The 27119-nt window shown below is 40.9% G+C and overlaps 1 pseudogene; it reads right to left on the minus strand.

The window, feature by feature from the left end:
- The window catches only part of LOC117492374, a 30533-nt pseudogene extending 3682 nt beyond the window's left edge, over positions 1-26851 (minus strand).
- Between the last annotated feature and the right edge of the window lie 268 nt (positions 26852-27119).

A 27119-nucleotide genomic window follows, 5' to 3' on the forward strand; every position in this document is an offset into this window, starting at 1 on the left:
AGGAGAGCAACACAGATTTGGAGGCACAAGGTAGTCAGATGTGTAGAGAAAGATCAGCCCTAAGATTGTTCAGGAATTAAGAATCTCCAGTTCTGTCAAAAATCTCTCATTTTTATTTGATGCCTAATGTGTATGTTATGTGATTATTTGTCTCAACTCTGTCATGATGAGCACGTTGACGGAAGTGTGCAGGGCTTAATGGGGAGAAAACTGACATCCTTGACCTTCCCCTGTATCCATAAATGACATTGCTGCTGCTAAAAGCATTCCAGTCACTGCCAGCAAAAGCAAGGCTATTCACACTGAAACCCACTTCTGGTCTGCTTGTTAATTCCCAATATGTCAAATCATAAGAAACAGACATTTTCAAACAACCTTACTTTTAGCCTCAGAAACTCAACACAAAATGTGAAAGGTACGCCTGTGAATATGAAAGTTTAAAGCAGTTTTTACACTGAGGTAAAGCACTACTGCAAACACACCACTGAGGCCCACTTTCAAAGGAGAAGAGTCTGAAGAGCACTGAAGCACACTAAACTGTTTTCTTTGGACCACCCACCTGGCAGGCACCAGCCACACTGCGTCCATAGACAAAGGTGGGCAAATATGAACTGCTCATATCTGGATCTCTTCTTACACTATCTTCCAAATCCCTCATTCCTCGAAAAACCTATGCTGTCATTACATATCTAAGCTGGGGAGACCTTTAAATAATTTAAAAACAAAGCTCACTCCTTGTGCTGAACAAGGTCTCTCTGTAGAGTCACATGGACTTCAGAGAAAAGCCAGCGTCATATAGAATTTTGTGAAGGTATTTAAGAAAAAAATCCTGCCCTAAATGAGCAAATGAGTGGACAGTACAACCTCGCTCTATGAATAGAATACCAACTCTCTATATTAGTATTCTCCAGATAGGTACATGTAATGAGAGTGAAGGGAGAAATCTCTTCCTCGACAGACTGCTGAAATATATCCCCAAGCCCCCCTCATGGCCGTAATAGGATTTTACACCTGGGATCTGAGAGCTGCTCTCAACTCTATAAATCGGCTGTCAAAACAATCACTGGGTCACAACAAGGCAAGGAGCAGGGGGGGGGGAGAAGGCTGTGGGTTGTGGATGCAAGAGAGGCAAGGTCATAGGACCTGGATGATGAAAAAGTACCAGTGAACGGACGGTGTCAGGGTTTGATTAAGATGTGAATAGGCTTATGGGGGAGGAGGATTTTTTGAGAGCCCAAAATAGTTAGAGGCTTTGAGCTGTTTTAGTGATGTGGTGTTATAATATATGAATGACCTGACTAAGTGAGCAGGCAGATGTAGGTTAGCTGTGAATCAAACGAAGAATGTTTATAAAATCAAAAGTAGACAGAAAACACTATTAAATAACCATGGGAGAGAAGCCCTGATATCTTCTATCACATATGGGAAGAAATTCCTACATTTTTGCTAACGGAACTACATGTAACCTTGTCAAATTAGCACGCAAGATACTGCATGTACTGTATGGATAGTAAATAGCTACTTGTTTACCAGCTTTTAAACTCACTGTTAAAACCTTTTCACAAACTTTCATTTTGAACTATTATTTATTACCAAAAATTGAACATTTATGTATTTGTATCTCTTTGGGGTGGGTATACATTTATGTAATGTATTTTGCTGGAAAACTAAATGAAAGTATTTGTCATAAAAAGGTTGATTGGCCTCAGTGTGTTTAATTGGGTTTTTTTCCAACTTACCATTCCAGGTAATCGTCGGGCCACCACCCCAGCTCACACGCCTGCAGGTGAACTCATCCTGGACGTACTCGTTGTCCTTGCATGTGGTGCAGATCCAACAGCAGCTCACCTCTCCCTTCCTGATCACCTGTAAGCAGAGAGGTCAATGGTGAGGGGTCACAGACATCTTAGGTACACTCATCAAACCAGAAGCACATCACACCCAAAGCAGCCTAAATAAGTAATGAAGGGGATATCAAAGACGAGGTAAGTTTCTTTCTCTTGAGCCCCAGACATTACTGTTTATAAAACAAGGCCAGCTGCTTTACATTCTGCTCCCAGATAAGCTGTTACCAGCACTGTGATATGTAAAGCAGGGTGAAAGTGGGGCAGAAAACAAAGCAGAGAGGGGAGCAAGAGCAGCCAGCAGAGAGGCTGCACCCCTCCCTCAGGGCGACTTACTGTACAGCTAGACTGAAAAACAAGCACATTTCTGCATTCTGAGCACAATAACAGTTTTCATTATTTACTGTCCCAACTGGCCTTCTCCTCAGCCAGGTAGGGTAAATGCCACAGAAATGATGCGTCACCTGTTCAAAACCTAAATGTTGTGTGACTAGTTTTGACAGATAAGACTTGAAATATCATAGAGATCCTGAAAAACACAAGATTATGTGACTATTTTACGTTTTCAAACATGTTTATTCAGGACCGGAAAAAAAAAAGGGATCGTAAATTCCTTTTTTTCCTTTTAATGCATTTAGATAATATTTCATAGAAGATGAACCAAGGATGTCAAAATGTAAGGACAGAGTAACATCCAAAGAAAATGACTTGCCGGCTGAGGGATATGTTGTATGATGACCAAAGAGGACAAATGTGAAGCTACGAGATTCATAGCAGGAGTGGTGCATCACATCCAAGCAGTGACACAGTACCAGTAAAAAAAAGTTTTTGGAGAGCACAGGGGAAATGCCATCTCTGTCTTAATTGATTGCACTCTCTGAGAGTATTTTTAGCCATGAAGCTGTGTGGACCGAGGGATGGCAATGTCGGTCGGTCAGCCAGTCTCCCGCTTTGGTCCAACAGAAATACCTGAAACTGACCTACTTGGGTGTATTGCCATCACATTATCTACGTACATGGTTCCAACAGAAGGACCCTTCATCTCTATCACCATTAGAAGTTCAGAGTGACGACAACACCGACAATTTTTTTAAAATTCTTTGATGACTTCTTAAAGGACAATTTGACATTTTGGGAAATACATTAAGTTGTTTTCTGGCCCGAGAGTTACAGGAGAAGATAAATACTGGAACCAGGACAGCAGCTTGCCTGGCTATGTCCAAAGGTTATACCTTATGCCTCATATTTTTAACAGTCCAGTATGCCACATAAACACAGAATATTGATTTTACTACCTCAACATCACATTTTTACTCAAAAACAACTCGAAGAGAGAATTTGAGCATCCCATTTGTGTTGGCTTTCTTGGAAAAAGTCTTTGTGAAAGTCATTGTATGTTTTACCTGGCATAATGAATCCATAGTTAAATTAGCTACTTAGAATCGCTAAATTGGACCTGCTGGTATTTAATTATAACATTGGTGTTGAATTAACACTTGTTGATAGTTTTAGACCTCTAGAGTCAGATCCCCACTGTTATTGACTATTGATTTATTAGACGTCAGGTTTTTTCTGGCTGAATGAACCTGGTTGAGTTTTATCTAACGCTGGAGGGTTTGAATCCCTACCTTGATCTGTCCTTTGGAGCAGGGCTCGCTGCAGACTGAGCGCACCGATGTCACTGTGGTTCATCCACAGCTTGTCGTCATCTATGCTTATGATGCCCTCGTGCCAGGAGCCCACCTTTAGGTAGTCATAGTGTTCCTCACCCACACCCTGTAGATTCATGATGTCATACCTGGATAGACAGAGGGACGGATGGATATAATGAGCAAGGACAAGAGTTACAATAGATAAAAAAGACTAGAAGAGGGACAGAACATAGAAGAGTTAAAGATCACAGAGAAAGAAGGAGGAGGAGGGAGATATAGCGGGAGGGGAGAATGACAGAGTGACATGTAATTTAATAATACAAATATTGCAGCTTAGCAAACCTTTTTATGCAAAGTCACTAAAATAGCTTCCTGTTAGTGTACCCTAAAACAGCTCGTGGCAGAGCACTGTGGCTTCCTCTTACATTTAACCAGGATGTGCTCCACCTGACCTCTAGCTGACGGAGTATTGACACGGCCATGTTTTCTGACTGTCAATGCTGTCTGTTGGACTGAGCAGAGATGAAAGTGGTTGCTAGAGCGGACAATCCGCTGAATCTGTTCCAGTCCAAACTAATTACATCCTTCTGTGCTCAAGATTGGTGCACACTTGTGCTGCATGTACATGCCTGCTAATTAGTAGCAGACCGTAAAATCATAGATTACAACCACGTCAATGATAGGAAATCTCTTTTTCATTTTCCTGCCATTTTGTATATTCTTACCACCTCTTCGTTCTCTTACCTTCCTGGGGTGTCTCCATTTTGATCGAAATAAATGTCCTCCCCTGAGACTCCTTTGAAGGATATCTTCAGCAGGTAGTCCAGCAGCTTGCTGCCGTCGATAGGGTCCATCGCCTCACACAGCCCTGGCTGCCCTGGGCACAACTCCAAGTGCATATCATGGAGGCCATGAGCCATGGCATAGATGGCATTGATGACAAATCCCATTTTACTATCCTGAACATAGTTCTCATGTAGACTCTCATTGCCTGTTAGAGAGGAAAAACAAGAGGGCATGAAAAGGATGGATAAATTGTGACCATTAACGAAGCTGTTCTTGTTTGTCCTTGTTTTTTGCTGCATTCAAACGTACACAGTAGAAACATTGTGTTTCAACAATGCATGATTAGAATTAGCCAAACCAGACACGGAGAATATATTGCAAAGCCTTATATAATATAATGTCCAAAAGCCTGAAAATGACAAATTGCACTTCACCATCTGCCCTCATTAAGACCCCTGTCCCTTCAGTCAACAGCAACAAGATTTGGAGGGTATAAATACAAATATGAAATGTTAACTATCTACATCCTTGTATGCAGATATTTGTTCAAAATGTTGAGACTGAATTTAAATGTCTATTTGCCCCCTTTGAAATATTGGTATTTGTTGTCTATATTGTTCACATCAACATGCACATACAGCAGACGGTGAGATCTATTTATATTATTTCATGTGCTTCTGACTGTCGAGGTGAACTGTGTGTGCTGGGTGAGCCATTCCTTTGTGCAATTTTCAAAGTGTAGGGCCATTTTCTTTTTATTCCTCATACACTATAAACAAGCCCAAGTGCTCCACATCAGAGTTTGACTAATGCAATCTTCGTTCTGGCCGAGAGCCTGACTCTGTCAAGATCAAGACATCTCACGGTCACAATCTTACAAAATTGGCAGTTTCAACACATTAAAGAGAGTGTTGTGTTAAAGAAAGCATCAGTCAAACTCTTCCTCTCTTGGATGAGTCAAACGCTTACAGAGTGCAGGTGCAATTCTGATACAACCATCACCATAGTAGTGGCAAGAAAAATGCACTTACCACCTTGAAGGTCTTTGGAATAAAAGACGTGTATGTACAAAGAAAGTAAAAAGCAACTATGACTGTACTGCTCTGAGATACTAACAGTCATCAAAAAACCACACCATGAATTTGATTTATCAGTTAATTAAAAGCATGCTGAGTTAATTTTAGTTTGTATGGATAATTCAATTGAATATTTTTTCAAATTCTTAATTGGATTTGTAATTTGTTCATTTGTTATTTAAATGGTATTAGCAAGCCGAAAACTCAAATTACCATGATCACCTTTGGGAGCAAAGGGAGAGAATATTCGGGAAGGAAAACAGAGAGAAAGATACATTTCATTATTACCCTCTGTGACAGCAAGATAAAAGAGTAAAGCATATTGTTTTTTTTTTTTGTTGTCACCTACCAGAGCACACTTTCTTGTAGTTCTTGTTCTCCGTGGGTGGCCCGCGAGGCGGCACTGGAAGCGGTACTGCCAGAACTCAGAGAACCAGGGGTTCCTGGTGTGGTGTCCAGACGCAGCTTCAGGTAGTAATCATCGAAGGTCTTGACCACCTCTGACTGCAGCTTCATGGTGATTCCTCCCTCTGCTTCCTGCTCAAAACCCTCCACCACCTCGTAACGGTCTGCCCATCCATCACTGCAGGAGCAAGAGAGGAAGAGTCTTTAACACAATGACCGCAGGGGGACCACTTAAATGTTATGAAAGAGATTGACATCATTTAAAGTGAGAAGCATTACTTGACAGTGGTGGTAGTCTATACTGTACATGTATAGTATGAGTCTTGTATTGGACTGTTCAGACTATCAGTCATTTGTTATATTCAAAGATGTTGCCTCCCCTCTCCCCCTGGTGTTGCATCAAAGCATTATTCTGCCCATCCCACTGTAATGCTCCATCTGCTTCTTTAACAACCATAACAGCGAATATGCTACCATCTAATTTGAGATACAGGGTTCCCGCGATTCAATAAAGTCAGACTGAAACACTCCTTTGTGCATCAGTCAATCCTCACAGTAAATACAGAGCTAAATCCCAGATCAAATGTACGCTAAAGGGTCTTTGAAAATGTTTTTCTCTCAGTGATTGTGCTGTTATGTTAAATGTTTGTTTGTTGTTCATGTATTGTGTCTTGATATTTATCTATGTTGATGTTACACATGGAGCTGCTGTGATGCTAGTCAAATTTCAGACTTGATCTGACCAATAAAATATTATCGTATCGTATCGTATTACAAACAGGGCCCAACTCACAGGATAATCGGTCTCCCCACACCCAAACTTCGCAGAGTTGAACAATAATGCCACTGCATGCATCGCAACATCAGTGGAACAGGAAATCACACACACTCAATCACCGTCTAACCCCGCTGCTCTCCATGTGAAGGTACAGAGCACTAGACCTCAGTGTGTTGTCTGTCATCGTATGTTCTTGTTGTGCTCTTGTGTGTATTTCTCTCTGACGTGTACAATGCATGTGAAAATGAATTACACCTTGGGGACAATAAAGACTAAATATACACACACAACTGTTGATTCAGACTGACGTGCCCAAAACACCTTTTGCATTACTGATACACATAAACAAACCAGGTGTCAAACTTGACTTTGAATGATAGATTCTCCATTCCAACATGATTTATTGTCTTTTTCTTAGCGGGACATGGCAGTACAGGTTTTGTCTTCAAACTGAACTCTGGATTACAGCTGTTACTGAATGAATGTTTTGCTTTTAGCAGACAGACCGTAGTTCCTTGTGAAACATTTTTGAAAGCTTAACTCACAAATAGTCAGCTGTTTGGCTATTAAACTTATGTACAGTGCTTGCATTGTACATTTGAATAGTGATCTGATGCTTAGCTGATGGGGAAAGAGAGCAAACAATGTGAGTGACCACAAACCTTAATAATCAGTTGATTCATTGTCATTTCCACATCTAAAAGAGTGTTTGGAATACGGAGGAAGTAAAGCATAAAAACAGAACCACGCAAAAAACGATTTGAATACACAGAGCAGCGATTAAAGCAGCAGTAACATCAATGTAAAAGGAATTACTGAAGGAGAGCAGCTGTGAGTCGCATGTTGGTGTGTCTTTGTTCACAGGGAGACTCATGTCAACGCTTTTATAACAGCAGCAGACCTAATGACATAAAAACATCTGTGCACAAACCCAAACTCTAGGTCATGTGTTGCTTTAATATAAATATTGATCTTCAACAACAGGTAGCTAGACTACAGCATCTATTCTTGTAGGATGTTAAATTAACTTGGCAGCACTGTTTGCAGGCTTATCTGAAGTCCAACCCAGCAATCCTCAATTTAAGAGGATGGAAATCTCACCATTAGTGCCTCAAGAGTAATTGTAGGCTTTACAAAATCCCTTCAGCTTACTTGTGTGACCCTTTGTGCGAGAATTTGAAACCTACCAAGCCAATTTTGACACACAGCTAGCCAGTGTCAGAGAGAGGGACCCTGAAAAACTAATTCGAGATACACAGCACCACTTTAAGCTCAGCTCTTTCTTTAAATCTATGTGGGGTTTTCAGCTGTATTTTATTCTGTGTTTCTCCATCTCCAAAGTGGTTCCGGGCTACTGCCTTGAAATACCTGAGCTATTGACTCCTACCCACCAATTACCTATGACTCACCAGCGAGCCAATTACCTCGCACACATGGGATGTTCTGGGTGATGGATAAGGGTGTGTGTGTGTGTGTGTGTGTGTGTGTGTGTGTGTGTGTGTGTGTGTGTGTGTGTGTGTGTGTGTGTGTGTGTGTGTGTGTGTGTGTGTGGGTGTGTGTGTGTGTGTGTGTGTGTGTGTGTGTGTGTGTGTGTGTGTGTGTGCGTGCGCAGGAGACAGTCTCTGACCTTTATGTCCACAGTTACCATCAGTCAAGAAAAAAGGAGACATTCGGCCAAACACCTGGAAGGAGGAAACTTTGAAACCAAAGTGATACAGCTGGTATACTGTATATATCTTCTCAAGCTAAAAAAAACATTTTGATTTCTACACATATTGGATATTAGTATTAAAAACAATCCTGGAATTAGAGCCCAAGTCATGCAGAAATTGTTCAAATGTCTCCAGCTGGGAGGTACAGTAGACATTAAGTGGACAAGGCTGGCGTTTTTTCTATTAATTATATTAATTACTTTCTATTAATCTGGCTTTTTATACTTTCTCACATCCCAACCATGTCCCATTTGTTCCTACTGAAGAAGCAAGTCTTTAAAAAGCTAAAGTTATTTCCAAAAGTAGCAAGGCACTGTTATTACTCGAAGAGCAAATAAACAATTAGCTGGGGCACCGATGAACAACCTGTATCAGGCTTTGCCTTTAGAGGCAGAAATCAATTTGGCTTTCAAGTTTACGTTTTGGAAGGAAACCCAGAAACTTAAACATGAGAGCCATATCCAATACAACGCTCCATTTAATTTCACTATTACAAGTGAAAAAACGGTAAGCAAATCCATTCTTCTTTTTATAGTGATGTCGCTCTGAATTTGGCTTGAAATTGTTCGTCCTTCACAGTTCCAACTATCAGAGCCAGCTTAATATGTGTTGACATGTGGGAAGCAAGATAATACATCCTTGTGTCTTAGAACAAATGCATTGGAAACATAACAGATTTTATATAAATGTCCACATTTGAAGGGATTATGCAGAAGATGTATGAATCCATTAATGGGGGGAAGCTTGCGAGCTAGTTCAGGCAGTCAACTGGAGCACCAATGATTAACATGTGAGTTGTCTGACTGAAATGTGTTAAGTTTGCAAAGGTGTGTATAGTCTAAGGCCAGAATCCATTGAATTATACATGTATACTGTGTGCAACAATTACTGTTAAAGATGAGAACAGTGTGTGATAATGGTGAGAAGAAGAAAAAGCGCAATATGGGATCGTGAAATAATGTCCTATTCTTTGTGTAAGAATATCAGCCTGTTCCTAAAACATTTGCTGTATATTTAAAAGGAACAAATCAACTGAGTCTCTCTCCTAATTGAGTTTAGAGTCAGAAACACGTGAATGTCATTGGTGCCAGTCACATTTTCTTAATTCGCTCCAAGTGAATACTGTCTCTGTCCCTCCTGCTCTCTTCACAACATGTAGAGTGCAGATGGATTCACAAACACGCGCCCCTGTATCGATGTGTGCATATGTCTTCCATGTGTTTATCATAAATGTACTTTACCCTGTCAGGGTAGCTGTTCAATACAATTCAGTGTGGAACATGTTTGTTCTAACAGAACAGTGGAAAACAGATTGGGTTTTTAGATAAAGAGAGAGAAGAGGGGGAAGTGCTGCTCAACACTCCACATGAATAATGCACGAGGCACTGAAGACATGCTTGACTGTTTCTCGCAGTAGAGTTTATGATGAAGTAAAATGACGTTCTCTCTTCTCGCTCTCCTCTCTCAGGATTGCGGCTTCTGGCAGAACTCCAAACAGCTCATCAAAAACGCTCGGCCATCAGAGAGACGCTTAGTGGGACAAAATCTGATTTAATGTCACCTCAGTGTTCACGGCTACATACTGGAAGGCTCAATATTACATAACCTGAGTCTGACATACGGGAATTAAACACCTGTTTAAGAAGATTAAGGAGTCAACGCTGTTCAACTAACCTATCAGCTTTACTTTATCAGATTTACTGAAGACAGAAAAGGTTGTGGGTTGAAACATCAAACAGAGAATACCTTAAATACAGTTACAGTTTTTAAATAATTACTTTAAATTGTTTTAACTTTTAATTTAAGAAGGATGAAGTGTGTGACACAGGGCAAAATACTGAATTATAGCTATTGGCAATGATAAGAATAATCACAAATGCAAACACTAAGCCTTTGAGATCTTGTATTTAAGAAACAATCCTCATACCTCAAACGCAAAATAGGTCATTTGTCATTGTAATCGGGTTTTTTTTAATAACAAAACCTCTCAAAATGACCCATAACACCGTTACAAACTCTATTCATTTGAGTGTAATTCTGATCCGGCACCAAAAAACATAAGATATTATAAGGAAAGATACTTTTTCAGCCATCATAAAAGACCATTGTGCATGTTACTTATGAGACTTAATTAAGGTAATTACAGCTAAAGTAGAAATATGTATGTGACATAGTTAGTAAAACCAACAAAACAATCCTGACAGTTTAAACTCATTTGAATGTCATTTTTATCCTCAAAAGAAATAAAAGAAATAAATTGTCTCTGCAAGTAAAGTCAGCAGGAGGCTATTCCTTTGACGCCAAATGCCTAATAATGTGCTGAATGCATTCTGATGATTTACTGAGACGTGATGATGTGTGGCATTGTTTAGAGACGCACAGCATGCCAACAGCTGGATCATTTATAGAGTAGTATACAACAGTGAGTAGACTGAGAGCTCCCCCGACGCTCCCGGATGATCTAGTTCCAGTTTGATAGCACATTTGTATATTTATGAAGCCATGAATTAATTGGCAGGGCAGAGATTTAATCACATGCGCTGTTTCCCCTGGAGGATGAACAGGAAGAGTTACTTTAAAAAGAGGAACAGGATGATAGGGAAGTCAAGAGTTTCCTAATTGCTGTATGCGATTGTTCAAACAAAAGTTTCGGTAGGTTAGGTAATGGAAAAACTTTTAATCTGTTGTGAAAAACCACTCGAATGCACAATAGACACAATAGACTTGTTTGCACTACTTTTAATTTTGTATTTTTGTATTTTATTATATATGTTGGATTGTTGGACGAGCTCAGGTCATATTTATTTATTTTTTATATTCCTGTATTTTACTTGCGTAGGGTGGACTAGCAAAGTAAGATTTCCATTGTACGGTGTAACTGTCTGTTTACTGTGCATATGACAATAATATCTTGAATCTTGAATCTTGAAATGTCAACCGTCTAATTACTAGAATGACATGAATATTACAATTAAAATCATGTTGGGATTAGTATTTAAAACACAAACTTCATTTACTACCATTACTGTTTTACTTTTTGATTATTTTCAATGTATCTCATTTTCAGTGAGATACATTGAAAATGTATCTCTTGGGCAACTTGGGGCTATTTGAAAATGAAAATTTGATGTAAATCTTTTGAAAATATTGATATGTATACATGTTGTTTCTCTTGAAGATGGCTGTAACAAGATGGATTTTGAGAGAGGTTTTTTGTGCGAACTAGAAGTGACTATGGGCTTCCACCAGCCTCAACTCAATAAATCTAACAGCCTTCATACTTCATAGGGTTCAAAGATCAAATCCTGGGTTTTGAATAGTTTTCAAATGGCAGCATGTACTCCTGGAGCTCATTTTCTCCGTAAAAGGTGCAACGTTATTGATATGTCTACTGACACACATGTTATATCAATCACTTCATAAGCTAACCTTGCTTAAACAGTGCGTAACAATTTATCATATGTTGCAAGATGAACATTTGAAGACAGCTGCTAGATAAAGTGAAGTAACCATACAGTATTTCCTTCAGAAACCTAGTAGAGAAGAGCAGATATTAAAAGAGAATACCATTAAATACTCAAGTAAATTAAACTTAACAAAAAAAAGTACTTAACTAAATGTTTTAGCTGTTTTCCACCACTGCTCTCTTTAATTTCAAACAAACAGGAGCTCTTAGGGGTATTTTTTGTTTTGTGTTCTACATTTATCTCTATGATGATCCCACAGCATTCTTAATTAATTCGAAACCGCTCTGGCAAAGGAAGGAATATTCATAAAGGGGTTTCTCTCCTCAGCTCAACTCTAAAGCTCCAGCTCCAAAAACTCTCTCTGCCTTTATCCCTTCCTCCCTACTCTCCCATTCTCCTACATTTCTCTATTTCTGAGACTCTGTGGAGTTAAAGTAGGAGTGCTGGTGGCTGGTGAGCTAGATGGCGGCAGCAGCAGGGCTCTCTTGAGGTGACACAGAGGACCCTGGGTGAGCCGGGGAGCCTTTAAAAGCCCATCCAAGTTGCTTTTGACTAATTCATCATGCCCCAGTTTGAGTTGGGGGATCAGTCTCCTCTGTATTGACAGGGAACACTGCTGGGAGAAAATCCTTTTTGCTTCTCACTACCAGGGGACATTAATTCACCAATAAAACCCTCCACAAGCTCTGCATCCAATTCCAGCCGTAGCAGGGACTGTTAGATTTCAAGATCTTATTATTAGTTGGTACATTTATTTCCAAACCATTACATAAGGTTAGTTGGAACACTGCTGCTCAAAGACTCCTACGTTCTTCTACATCTAGCCATAGTCCTTTTTGGCATTTTGGTTGCTCTTTATTGCAAATAATATAACTACTTCGTGATCCATGTTTTGAATCTCCCTCAGAAGAGGGAAAAAGGATGTAAAACATGTAACAATGTCACATTTTGTCCTGCATTGTGTCAAGTGTACACACATGCGAACAACGTGGACCACAAAATGGCAGCTCCATCTACAACTGCGAGATGTAACTATATTATAAAAAATATAGCATGTTGTTTCAAATTGACAACTAGCCTAAACAAGAGACTGTAGATAACATACTTTATGTCATTTAATTTGTACATCTTCGCAATAATCTTTTTTTAAATAAATGCAAATGTGTGAATGTTGAAGTTGCACATGAGATTAAGTCAGGGATGACATGCCAGGTTACATTTGCTTGACTTGGACCTTAAAGGTCTAATATATGCGTCATTCAATTATTTGTGAGCTTGCAAAATTCAGGTTGCGATGTGCCATTTCCTTTGTATGCTGAACCCACCTGGGGGTTTATGTGCATACTATTACTAAATTACTAAATCTGCCTCAAACCTTAGGTTGTTAAGATTTATAATAGCAAAACTGAAATAAGCAATAATATTAAAAAAACTTCTTCTGCAATAATCAGTTGCTGTATGGTTTAAATGTGTTGCTGCTTTATTCACTATTCTCTTTATGTATGCATGTCATATTCACAAGGCCCAATATTAGCTGTCCAAAGAAGAAAGCATTTCAGCTTCTGCAAATCAGGATGTGACAGCTATGTCCAGATGCAAAGCCAGTGTGCTATTTCTGATCACTCCAATGTCGTTCACCCATCTCCTCGCACTAGGGAACACTAGGCATCAATTGGAAGGAAAGAGATGTCCTTGACAATGTGTGGCTGCTTTCAATTAACATCAGAGGCGTGTTATAAATATTCAGATGCTGCTCATTGTGTTTCCTTGCTTAGTGAAACCCAAACAGATGCAATCATGTTTCCACTAGAATATACTTTCACATGTGTGTACGAGTAACGCAAGCAGCCCTGCCCCTTTTGCATGAGTGTAGACAATGTGTCCTTTTCTCATAATTACCATCTTTGTTGCTGTTGTTTCCGGGAGTATTTTTTCAGATGTCAGCCATATTTCCCAAGTAGGGACCATTGTGTTTGTAGCCATGCTGACAGACTGAATGACAGATCTGCAGTGAGACGATCACACTGACTCCATCATGAGCCCAAACAATATCTCCATGGTGACTGTAGAGCAAGCAGCACACGAAGCCTTTTATTCTGGTGGTACAGTAAATCTTGCCCTGGTAATAAAAATGATATTGCACATGATTCCTGCCCCACTAAACTCTCACTAAACTTGCATAAAGATTGCTTTAGTGCGAAAGGACAGAATAATGTCACACAGAGAGAATTACGTTAAGATGGAGGCTTGGCGCTCAACATTTCTCTTCTGCTTTTTTGTTTCAGTCGCAGCTCACCCCAGCATCACTTTCTCTCCGAGTCCTTACATTCATAAGTAATGATTCAGTCACTATTGTGTTCTCACTGAAAGCCTAACGCAAGGAATATGTTTCTGGGGAGTGAGCCTAGCAAGAGAGTGGAGCACATTGTCGGGGATCATGCCACGCACATCTCAAGATAATCCTGGAAAGGGGAAGAGGAAAACTGGAGATGATTAGAAAAACCTGCCTGTGCTTCCAGGCTCCAAACAGTCATGCAGTATCTAAAGCACGAATGCCATCATCCGTCTATTTTTAAATCTGTCTTGAATTTTAAATTAATTAAACTTAAAGGACACCTATCATGCTATATTTAAATGATATATTGTAGGGCCATACCTATATAAGGTATATTTATACGTTTCTGTTTTCAAAATACCAAACAGATCATGCATTTTAGCCATGCCTCATTTCGCTCTATTTGCTGTTTGCTGTCTACGGGGCTGATTCTGTGAGCTGCAGCTGACCACGCCCCCCTGCAGGAGAGGGGAGCCGCTCTGATCAAGTCAGAAGAGGGGGAGAAAAATAGATCTCCGTCCTCCGTGTTTTATTATATTATTATATAGAGTCGTTATTCATTTGTTTTAAAAGCTCAATAAATAACAAAGAAGACCTTTGACCGGCACTTTTCTAATTTTGTCCGGAAGATTTAAACTTTAACGGACATCTTGACTGGCGAAAGAAAACCTAACTGAAACTCTGCCGCACGGTCCCCTCGTTCCTTGGAAGAGGCGGAGAGGTGGGTGTTTGTCATCTGCTGGTGGACTAACCGGAGAGAATTACAGTGCTTGCCTCGACGGGGAGGGATTGCATTGAATTAAAGCAGCAGGAGGAGCAAACGCTTTGGGGAGGGAGAAAAAAAGCCACAGCGGGGAATAAACAGAAGGGTAACCATGGTAACCATGCACGGGAAGTCTTCTTCACTGCTTTTGTGGCAGACTACAGCGCCACTTACAGGCCTGGCATATGTACTACAGCGTCTCCAGCGCTTTCGAGCGGCAATGGCCGGCCGTGGCCCAACCCCACATTCCCCTGATAGGTGGAGAGTTGGCCCAATAGCCGTAGCGCCACCGTCCTGACGTCAGGACAGTGTTCAAATCTGGATCAGTTTTTATCAGATCCGTTGCAGCCCCTTTTTTAGAGATTTGGGTATGGAGGAAAATAGAGAGGGTTGTGTTTTCTGACACTTGGTGAGTTCCCTGGAACACCGGGGACACATATTCATGTATAAAAGACGTACAAAAGTGCATTTTGCATGATAGGTCCCCTTTAAACTTTAAATATCCATCAAGTTACTAAATGGAAATCATTTTCTGCATTCAAATAAGTCCTTGAAGCAGTTTTCATAAACCTGAGTATATCTTTGCAGGTCAGATAGCAAATCATTTCTAAAAGATAAATTACAAGAAACAAAACATCGGTTTTAACCCCTTGTACATCTTTCATTCTTGATGAAAAAGATACAGATTTATTTGGCGCTTTTGGCCAGTGCTGTTGCCAGAGATAAGACAGAATCTCTTTCTGCTCACGCCCCGCTATTTGCCAAATTACTCGAAGTCAATAGGCAGGATTCCACATCCTCCGCGCTCTCCTTCCTGAGATGGGTAGGAGATGAAAGCCTTAGAGATGACAGGAAAAAGAAAGCTAACTGTGTTGCGCCACAACTCCCCTTTCTCTCTCTCTGGCGCCCTAAACGTTCCATTTATTAAAGCTCAGAGCAAAACCTGGGTCTCCTTGTTATAGAAAACCGAATAGGACAGCCAAAATGCATGTGACACACAATATATCGGGTCACAGCTTTCTTTGCACCTCAGCACAGTCTCAAAAGACACAGTCATGCCCTGCTAATGACTTGTGCAAAGCCATTACAGAGGCAGAACATCCACATTCCTGTCTCAGTGTCCATTTTGTCAGGAATATAAAAGAAAAACAAGCGGCAAGCATTCAAAATGGGACCCGGACCAAAACTGTGTGTGTAAAACAGGGGCAGAAATGAGCGTTACATGTGGAAAAGCAGCTTATGCAAATGATGTTTAGTAATAACACCATTCAAGTAGCATTAGAAGGAGAGAGAAAATGAATGCCGCTAATTGCAAGAGAGCGAGCAGCCGGGCAAATGGGTAGGTGGGTTCAAATGCTGCCTCTCAGAAACTAGGCTGGGTGCTGGGGAACAGGAAGAGAAGGAGTGATAACAAAATACATTGTAGATGTGTTTCTATCTCTCAAAGCTGATACAAAAAAAAACATTAAATGGAAATGTGTTCATATTACTGAGTAGGTGGAGATTCAGTTAGGATTCTGAGATTTACTGTAATGCTCAGTTTAACTGCAGGGGAGTTTAATGAAAGACACACCATGTTAGATATTTCTCAGAGATACAGTGCGTTTCTGTCAGTTCAGAGACATACTTTATCACATTCACTTCTTAAATTAGAAAATCTAATTTATGAACCATTCTTTTTTTAGGAGTCTATTTATTAAATGTATTAAGCCTGTGTTTCAACTTCACTTATTTGAGTGTTTGACTGCAACAAAAACGTCTTTTGCTGCCTTTTTGGAAGAAATCAGCGCGTTTTGAGTGTTTCATCTATCTTCAAAAGGCTAGAGCCGTAATTTACAAATAAAAAAAAAGTAAATAAATGTTTTACCTGCAGCTGAATCAGCTGTATTTGACACTGCAAATGTCAACAAAGCATTACGAAAACAGACAGAGTACGCATTCAATTGTTGGCAGGCAGAGAGCTTTTTCTTAGTCTTATTGAGTACACTCTCGACGTCCAATTGTGATTACTGTGCCAAATGTCTATCTGATGTGTGATGCAAGGTACATTTGACTCCTATCAAGTGTCTTTGTGTTATGTAATTGGTTTTACAATTAGTTGCAAATACATTTATTTTCTAAGGAGGTTCCAAAAGAACAAAAAAGGGGTACTTTTTTTGGGCCTGGATTTTTTATTCTTATAGTAAAACAAAGATTGTGGTGACGAGATGAATGATCTCGACAAACAAAAATGTATAAATGGAAAAAACAGCCTTTTTTTTGGCTGCGGGCACTGTTCACAGCTACCTAACAGGAACATGCTGCTGGTGGATCTGTAATAATAAGGCAGCACCCTCCTGGGAGCAATGCATTGTTCTCTGTGGTTGATTAACAGGCAAGGAGTCTGTGGCCATTTTACAGTATCATGTGCACTCTATGTAGCACACTCTGTTCTCTCCTCTCCGGTTATTTACCATGCTGACCATGTTAGTACTTAATCTGTTTGATATTAATTGGGGAAGAATCAATCAGGTTTCGTCAATTTCTGTCCAGTCTAGAAAAAATGCAGCTTTGGTTGGCGTGTTAATCTGCAGTAAGACAGCGAACAGATAAACTGCAATGGAAGCAAACAGAATCAGCAAATGTTAGCTCTGAGAACAGCGTAAAACCTTTTTAAGATGCAAATGTTACAGCTCAAGCCAAGATGCAGGCATGGGAGGATATATATTTTTTCTCCTCTGCCTAAGAAGCTCTTAAGCCTCTTAAAAGTCCTCCTCCCTACTCATAATAGTGGTTCACCTCAGGAGCTCTCTAATGGCTAAGGTGCTTTGTGAAAAATGATTATATGGAATTTAGTCTTGACTGTGAGTGTACACTCTTAGAAAATGTCAGAATTGTGTCACTTGGAGTACTCTATGTACCAGGAAGCTTTACAGTATGAATACGCCCCATTAAGCTTGATGGGAATAAACGCCACTCTACAAGTCTTGTGGCTGTACTCTCAAGACGATAACGCTGTTTTAAGGATAACCTGGAATAGAGACTTTATTTCAGTTTCCTATATTCTGTTCATATTATGTATTATATTCACCTGTAGCTGCTGCTTGCTCTTTGAGGACATTCAAATGATTCCTCCCTACAGTGAGAATTATTTCTGTCCTAAACGTGTTCGCTTAAAGCTGAACCAACTTCAGAGAGGCTTTGAGAAAATGATTTGGAGTCATGTTGTGCTCACTCATTTCGGCAAGGTCTGTTTGTCATGCCTCTGCCATTTGCTGAATTATGTCTTTGATAGTTTAAAAAGGTAGAGCAACACTTTATACAATAAAAAAAAAACGCTTTATGAAAAAACATCAACTCCCACAGGCTCCTTTATCAGATGACATCTCCATTAGCCTGGGTATGAGGCTTTTATGAAATGTGTTTTATGCAACAAGTCCTCCAAAGTACACAAGACAATACGTCACAATGTGGCTTTAAATGAGTTTGTGACTACAAGTGGCACCTTTCACATTACGTTTAGTAATATTTATCTCAACTATTGAGTGGTGCAGCTTTAAAGGAAATGTCAACAAAGCGTGTGTCAAAGTAACATGCTTTGCTGAACTATCTTTTCATACCAGACTGCTCCTTTGAGGTGTCACACTACGTCTACTGTACCTTTTTCCCCTGAAAGACAAGGGTCCAAGATCAGGGATGATAACATAACACAATCTACAGCCAGCCATGCTTATCCTTCTCATCTCCTCTGTGTTTGCCTTTGTCTTTCATTACATACATGTTCTACTTCTCTCATGGTGGCTAATAATCTCAAATCTACTCCTATCTATCATCATCCAACCTATTGTAGAACTGATAGACTCTCCTAATCACTTCCAGTGCAAGTGCAAAAACGATTCAGTTTTAATGAGGCTTTATAAATGGATTTTCTGTGCTTCTCGCTTTATTATGCCTAAACAGGATATGTGACTCATCTAGTACAATCTACTTAATGTAATGTCCTTTAACAAAACAAAACTACGGACATCATGTCTTCTTGATTGGAATGAAGTGTATCATCTATGTCGGGTCTCTCTATTTGTGTGCCAGAGTGTATGCCGGGGATAAATGTTGTCTCTTGTGCGCGTATACCGTGTGTACATGTTGTAGATTATTGGAGGCAGCTGAATCATGATGGACATCACAGAGAGAGAAAGACAAGAGCCCTGTTGACTGACAATAGCCGAGCAGAGTGGATGTAAAGTGTTGAAGTGATGCAGAGTAGAGTCTGCAGGTCGGGGATAAAGTGGGTCGAGCACACTGCCACACCTGGCCCTCGTCTGAAGAGCAGGTTAGCCGAGCAGCTGAAACAAAAGCCCTCACGTCCAGAACCCTGCATGTCTATTTGCAGTTTACGTAGACTGTATTGTGCCTCTGTGGAGTTTTATGATCATCTCCACATATGACATCCACAACATTGCCTGCTCTTGGATTTTCCCAAATATTTGTTATGTCTTGTATGCCATTTCTTAAGCGGTTTAGTTTGTTTGTGCAGAGTGCTATAAAATGGTGAGATGTAAAAGGTCAAGGAGACGTATAAACCAATAACTGTCTCACCGTCTCACTGATGTTGATGAAACCTGCTGGCTTACAAATTATACTGACCACCCTGAGGCAGTGCAATGATAAAAACAACAATATCCTCAATGTTGTATTGTTAACTCTGTATGTTAACTGTGATGAGGGGTGATGCCTTTTGTTTGGATGATTTGACATTTTAATCATTAATCTGATTAGCCTGATGGGGATGCTGTAATAGAATATATACATAGAAAACAAAGCTTTAAAAGGCAGGACTCCAACAGTGCCAGTCTGATTAAGGAGATACTTGGACCTATGATGGGGCCTGTCTCATTATGCTTCCTCTGGCAGGATTATAGCCATGTGTTGGCTACTGGTTCATCACTATAAGTGACCCCTTAAACAAACACATGGTCAATTGGTGCCTTGATGCATATTAGATTATTTAAAATACATTTTCAGTAATAAAAGAGAGCATGAAAAGAAGAAGATGTTCAATGAAAGAACAACAGAGTGGCCTGTGTTGTTTCATTCACTCTCTGTTTGTCTTTGTGAATCTTACATCCCTACAACTCTCTGTAACTCTCTGTGTACACACACACACACACACACACACACACACACACACACACACACACACACACACACACACACACACACACACTTCATCAAAGAGGCTTATTTTGAGGTGAAAGCATGAATTAAGAAGAGAAAACCCCTTTGATGAGATAATATGCATCTGACAGCTTCATTCAGTTGATCACTACATGCCGGGAAACACACACATGGCTTAGCATCTGTGTTGGCCCAGACTTCCTCTCTGTCATTTTTACACACTCTGTCTATCTCCTTCTCTCTTTCCCTCTCTTTCTTTTACCTCTCATCTTTCGTTCCTCTCTCCCTGACCCAGAAGCATTTCTTACGCCCATGGAGACTTCCACAAAAGCTAAAAAAAGACCCACTTTACCGTCTCCTATGGAGGAAACAAGCTAAAGGAGAGATATGGAAAGGAATGTAACCCTAGAGTGTCATTATAATGGATAATTTAAAAGGCATGTTCTCCAACTGCAAAGAAAGAGTGGTTTCCCCTGCCAAGATCTTAAATATGCATTGAATATAACACATACAACATAAACAGAGGCTGGTAAGAGACACACTTTTCTTCTCTTTGTTTCTACCACTGGGATTTATTACAGGAAACAGGAAAGGCTTCCTCAAGGATAATGGCAATGAAAAGAAACAAATCCTTCAGCGCCTGCCAATAGAGGAGTGTTCCTTCGACTGGATAATCCTATGTGTGTAAGTTCATACAAGTAAATGCAACAAGGTGTACTAATTGACATCTATTAGATGCTGTAGCTATTCAACCAGGCAATTTTGAGGTTGTCTGCATTTTTCCTACTGTCAACAGATCCCATGAAAAGACCCAAACCAATACAGTGTTAAACCATATCTCAATGTGACATCTTTATACTGCCTGTGGCTCTCAGCCTGAAGCCTAGTAAGAAAAAGATAGTAAAAATCGGGTGAAATGAGTGAAAAACAGGCCATTTGTTGGGGAACAGTTTTTTGCTGCAAATTATTACACATTTAGTGCTACAGTGAGTATGTACAGTTCAATCTTATTTAAACATCAATGGTAAATACATCTTAATATTGTAATCTTAAAATCTTAAAATATTTTAAGATTAGGCATGGTCAATATATTCTGAAAATTGTACATTTCAAAAAGGGCCCCACCCAAACAAAATTGGCCATGAGTCTTCATGACTAAATTACCTTTTGCTTTTATGAAGAAATGTAGAGGTACAAAACAATCGACTACTATGCGCCAAAATCTGAGGGAACATACAGTAATGACAGAAGCTACTATTCAGTATATTGTCTCGGATATTTCTCCTGTTTGAAGATGATGGCTGGAATCCTGAGCTGCACTCATGCAGTGCTTATCTAATCTCCAACAAATACTGCTTAGCTCGGCTACAAGTCTCAGTCATCCTTAGCTGTCTTATTAATGTACTCCTCTTGTGACAAGCAGCTGACAAGTGCCCTACAACAGACCAACGCCAAAAAACCTCGCCCCTCTCTGAAATGATGGGGGAGAGGTATCGCATGAATGAACTGAAAGGAGCATCAAAGTTGTTGAATTTTACTAACAAGTGTGAATGGCCCTCGAGTACTATTTAATGGTGTAATGTGCCGCTGTATAAGTGTGTGAGAAGGCTCTGTTTGCCCTTTTGCAATGACTCAGATTGCAGCTACAGCCACTGTCACTCAACACTGTCAAAAAGAAAATCAAGAACGAGGTAAAATGGAAAGAAAAATATTGGAGAATATCCAAAGAGGAGGTTTCATCATCAAAAAAAGAGTTTGACAATTCGGTTGATTCTTGATGTCCTCGCATTGCCTTTAAAAAGCAAAAGAGAGACCGCCCAACATGTAGAGAATAGACGAGACGCATTGTTTCCCTCTCTAGTTTTGTGTCTGTGACAGAAATACCAATTATTCATCGCTGGAGAACATTTCTATTCAGTGCTATAGGAATGTGATCTAATACTTCTCTGTTGCCTTGGTGACATGCACATCAGGAAGACAACACAGCATATCGCAGCCTTCCAGCCTGTTAACCGATTTCTTGCCATCCACAGAGATGCTGTCAACTGTGAATCAAAAGGTACGATAGAAAACAACACATCCATACCTGCCGAGGAGGAGGAACTCCCCGGACACCCCCAGCCTCCTCATGGCCATCAGGAGACCTCGGACAGTCATGCCCTCACAGAAGCACACCACCACACGAGCTTTGGGCAGACGTTCCCGTAGTTTCCTCAAAAGGCGATCAAAGTGCTTCTCCCCCGCGTTACTGTAGATCTTGTCCGAGTGGGCAATGCACAAGCCTTCCAGAGAGGCCAGCTCCTTGAAGGCCTCCATGCCACTCTCCCCATAGTTTCCTATTGGTGAGGAAGAAAATGGATCGTTACTAAACAGGGCGAATTCAGACGGAAACCATTCTGTCCTTATCTTGATCTTCCTTGTAAAATGCATTTTCATTGTATCCACATTGTGAATATGGTGTGAATACACTGGTTATGGCACTACAAAGTTGCCATGAAAAAAATGTTTTAGTGCCAACCATAACATGCCTTCATAACTAAATGCTTTCAACTTTCTAATTACTTCACTGTTGGACAATTAATGTCCAACAGTGACATTAAAACAACCACCCCTCTCCCCCCCCAGCAGTTGTTTTAATGCGTTCAATTCAGATCCTCTCGTAATGAGTGTCGGAGAGTTTCCTGGCTCCTGATTGCAATCAAAGCCAAAAGGGGTGAAGATGGCTATCCTTGTTTTAACTGCACAGCATCACAATCAAGAGCCCTGCAAAGCTGTTTTAGTACAAATCTTCTATTTCCATGCGGACTGCAGTGCTACTGTGTCACGGTCTGGATTGTTGATAAAGCCCACAGCTCTTTAGCATGAGAGCTGGATTAAACAGACAATCCAATCACTTGTGCATGCTTGAACATGTGTCTCTCTCCTCTCCTCTCTCTCTCTGTGTGTGTGTGTGTGTGTGTGTGTGTGTGTGTGTGTGTGTGTGTGTGTGTGTGTGTGTGGTGTGTGTGTGTGTGTGTGTGTGTGTGTGTGTGTGTGTGTGTGTGTGTGTGTGTGTGTGTGTGGGTGTGTGTGGGTGTGTGTGTTGTCAAAAAGTAAATAAGTACCTCTATCCACAGAATTCTGAAAACATTTGAAATGCAATTGCCTTATTGAGAGTACAGGTTCCTTGGGGCATCCATGCCGTGTCCCTTAATATGGGTGATGTAGACTGAATACTCCATCTGTTTGTGGCATGGCTCTTTATGGAGCAGTACAAACGATAGATGAAATAGGCGTCACAGTAATGCATTTACTATGGCCCACAACGGGCGCCTGTGTTGGTTTTCCAATAGTACTTTGAGGATATTTTGCCTCATTTCATTTTGTGACTGGTAAATGGGAATAATGGTATCCAATTATTTTACTTTTTCCATCTAGGCTGTGAGACAGGTAGGTGTGTGTGCATACAGCCCATTTGACAATGATTACCAAAAACCTGCTTTTTGTATTCCCACCAGACTGATGATAATCAGGAAAGGCAATTTATACAATTTCACAGCCCTAGCTGTTGCTAAGGGAACGCGCTGCATTTGTAACTTGTCTACAGTGGTGGAAGGAGAAAACTCATGAGCTTAAGCCAGTCGTGACCACTATTTCAGAGATGGAGCTAAACAAACAAGTGGGTTTACATATGACTCTTCAAAGGTCAGAGTAAGGTCTGCATCAAACAAATTCGAATGTGAAGTCTCCTCTGTTTTCTCTTAGGAAATTGAAGCTAAAGTGTAAGGATTTGTATTTACAGTGTGTGCAATTAAAAAAACAAAAACACAATTTCAACTATAGCTTACACATTTGTTCTTTTGCAACATTTTTGGAAATTATTTTACTTTTATCCCTTACATTTGAGTAAATCATGTTGCTGGCTCCAGAGGGCAAGCCTAGAGACACCAGGTGCATGTTGAAGGTCAGACAGCTGACGCCACCTAGTTATGTGGTCAGGTACTACAGCGACCTCTCTTCATCTATCTGACAGCAACTTGTGTTAAAAAGCCCCTTGCCATCAGATGACTATATTGGGATTTTCCAAAGATGTTCTTCACCCCCAGTGAGCTCCCCAGGGGGGATCCTGCAATATAGCCTGCAGTTGTGCTTTGGGTGCAAACTACTGGCTGGGAAAAAAGCTATGGACATAATTCACTTCACAGTAATTACTCTGTCTACCCAACCAGTTGTGAACCTAGCCCATCATAGTATGAAAAGCTATTATCGCAGGGGTTCGTGTTGAGATAAGACATTTATTTTAATTTCCATAAATCGGGTAAAATTTGAAACATTCCTGTCATTTTCATCCCTGCCTCACCCTCCTGACTTAACCATCAAATTAATTTAACATTTCTAAAGGGACACCTAAATTGTTAATGCTCAAAAGGTTCCATCATGTTCTTTGATTTTAAAACTTGCCGCAAGTACAAATAACAGTCAAAAACCTCCAGCTTTGGTTCCACAATGCCAAAGCATGTGAAAGAAATCCAAGGAGTAAGAGTTGGAGGATACCTTGAAAGATTGTATTGAAAGATAAAAGATGAGACCATTCATTGTTTACTAAACATACACTATACTTACACGTTAAAGAATAAATGCAAACAAAGCTGCATGATGGTGCATTAGATGCGTGGGAAGATGCTTGAAGCAATGTCCACACATCAAACCTCATCTCCAGACAACATAAAAATGATGAAGATGATGAAGATATACGCAGGGAGGCACATGTCTGTGTGGCTGCAACTACCTGCTCTGATAAGACTGACTGAGACAGAGACATGGAGAAAGTGTGCATGTAATTATCTCTCAAGTAAAACGTATGTTGGGGGGGAATGTATAAGTATCCTGAATATTTTCCAAATGATAGCATGAAATATTAAAACAAATGTAGGTTTCTCTCTAAAACGCTAAATGCTAATAGTTGAGCACATTGAAGAGATGGTAGGTGACATTTCTACAAGAACAACAACAATATAGTGATTTGACTGTAAGAGAGGTCAGTGATAGGAGTCTCACCCTCAGTGTGCACTGCAGACACATAGGTCCAGTTGTATCGCTTGACAATGTCCAGCATGGCCCGGGCCTGCAGAGTGTCTGAGGGCACGACCCTCAGGAAGTACTTGAACAGGGTCTTGTCGCTCAAATCGATGCTGGTGGCAGAGTATGCGATCTGCGGGATGTTAAAGAGCTGCAGGAGGTTCTGCACCTGAATGGCCACAGAGCTGGATCCGGGTCCGATCACTCCAGCGATGGGCTTCTTGGTGGGTGGAGGCTGGTGGGACGGGGTGCCGTCAATGCACCATTTGGACCCGTCCTTGTCATCCCGGATAGAGATGAGGGAGTCACGGATGAACTCGATGCTCTGCTCCAGGGCCACAGAGGAGTGCCAGCAGGAGTCGCGGATCTCGCAGCCCAGGCTGATGTTTGGGAGGAGGTGTGGGTCCGCGTTGATCCGGTCCAACGTGTGGAACATGGCCTCCACCCTTTGGATGCCATACTGCTCGCGGACGTCCCCGCACTTCCGCTCAGCTACTTTCTCCGCAGACGGCTGGTGGTGGACGGAAAAGAGCGCGCCGATGATCACGTCTCCATCCATACGAGCCACGGAGCGGACAACCGCACGGGGGACCGCCGCCCGCTCATAGATGCTGCTGTGGGAGACCACGAAGGCGCGGAAGAAAAAACGTGGGGAGAAACAGAAGAGCGAGGAGACCCATCTTTACGCGTGCCATATTGTGCCACATCGCGTGATCCGTGCCAACTGTGCAGGCATACTATCTGCTGTCTGACAATACATCCACGTTTATCCAAGAGACCATGATTTGTGAGCACGACACCCGGGGCATATCCACGCGAACCTGCAGAGAGAGAAGACAAACTGCTGTGTAATGTAAGCTTGGAGAAAACCAGGCCAGATGTGCTACACTGGTATGTGGGAAGAGTTGACTAAGCACGCATGCTCCTTTCCATCTACGCCCTGATTTACATTCCTACAGCTGACAACAGTCGTCATGCCTCTCCCATCAGCTCACATCGAGGTGCCTTTGAGCAAGGGATTTAACTCACACCCACCTGATCAGCGAGCATTATTGGCTGAACAGGAATGCAGTCCACTGGGAAATGCCCAACCGTGCAGGTGGTTAGCTCTGTAAGGAGCAGCGAGGTACTTTAAAATGTCTCAAACAATCGATTATTTACACTTTGCACCGGGAGAGGCTGAGGGTGCTGTGCTCGCTGTCCATTGAGAAAAATCATGCAGACAGATTTCAGCACCGTGGACAGCGTGCTTTCCAAACACATTACAAGGACGTCTTTGGGACTGTTGCCCAGGTTCGTCATCCTCACAGACATCCCTCCCGATTTGACTCAGCTAGTGTCTATAAATAAATACAATAAATATATAAATAAAGCCAAGAAACTACATGTTTTCATAGCCACCACCTATTTCAATTCTACATGAGAATGAATAAAAGACAGCCAAGGTTGTTTTTATTTTCAAACGCACCTTACATTATTCGTTTCTACCGTGCAATCTAAAGTAGCCTTCATTGATGATAATACTACAATAATAATGACAATAAACGAATGATAATAAAGCAGGGAGAAGCTCAAGATAATAGTATGTTCCCAAATGCCTCGATGAACGTATAATCTGTTTATCTTTTTCCATTCTTCTATTTACATCTTACATAGTTTAAGCTGCTTTTTCTGTGTCTGTTGCATCAAAACTTACCTGAATCCTGGAGACATGCCTTCGTCCGTCTTCTGTAGCGCGTGGTCCTCGGCTGTATCACTTGAATCCCTCTGTCTCTCTCTCCCTCTCCCTCTCTCGGTCTCTCTCTCTCTCTCAACTCGAACGTGTTAACCGTCGCCTTTTCAGTATTTGCTTCCAATGCTTGCACGTCTTGCATTAGAACATGTCTAATTCTTATTCATATTAAGACATGCATTAAGACGGGTAATGTTTTATCAGAGCTAAAATGACTGCAAAAACCTGGATATATGCTGCCAGGTATAATACATTACATCAGTGGAGCAACTGCAGTGCTATGCAAGATAGTTGGATACTGAATTATTGCCATTACTAGTAATATGATTACCTCTTGCATGGTATTTTACAAGCAAG

This window comes from Trematomus bernacchii, unplaced genomic scaffold (genome assembly GCF_902827165.1).
Source record: "Trematomus bernacchii unplaced genomic scaffold, fTreBer1.1, whole genome shotgun sequence".
Classification (NCBI taxonomy): domain Eukaryota; kingdom Metazoa; phylum Chordata; class Actinopteri; order Perciformes; family Nototheniidae; genus Trematomus; species Trematomus bernacchii.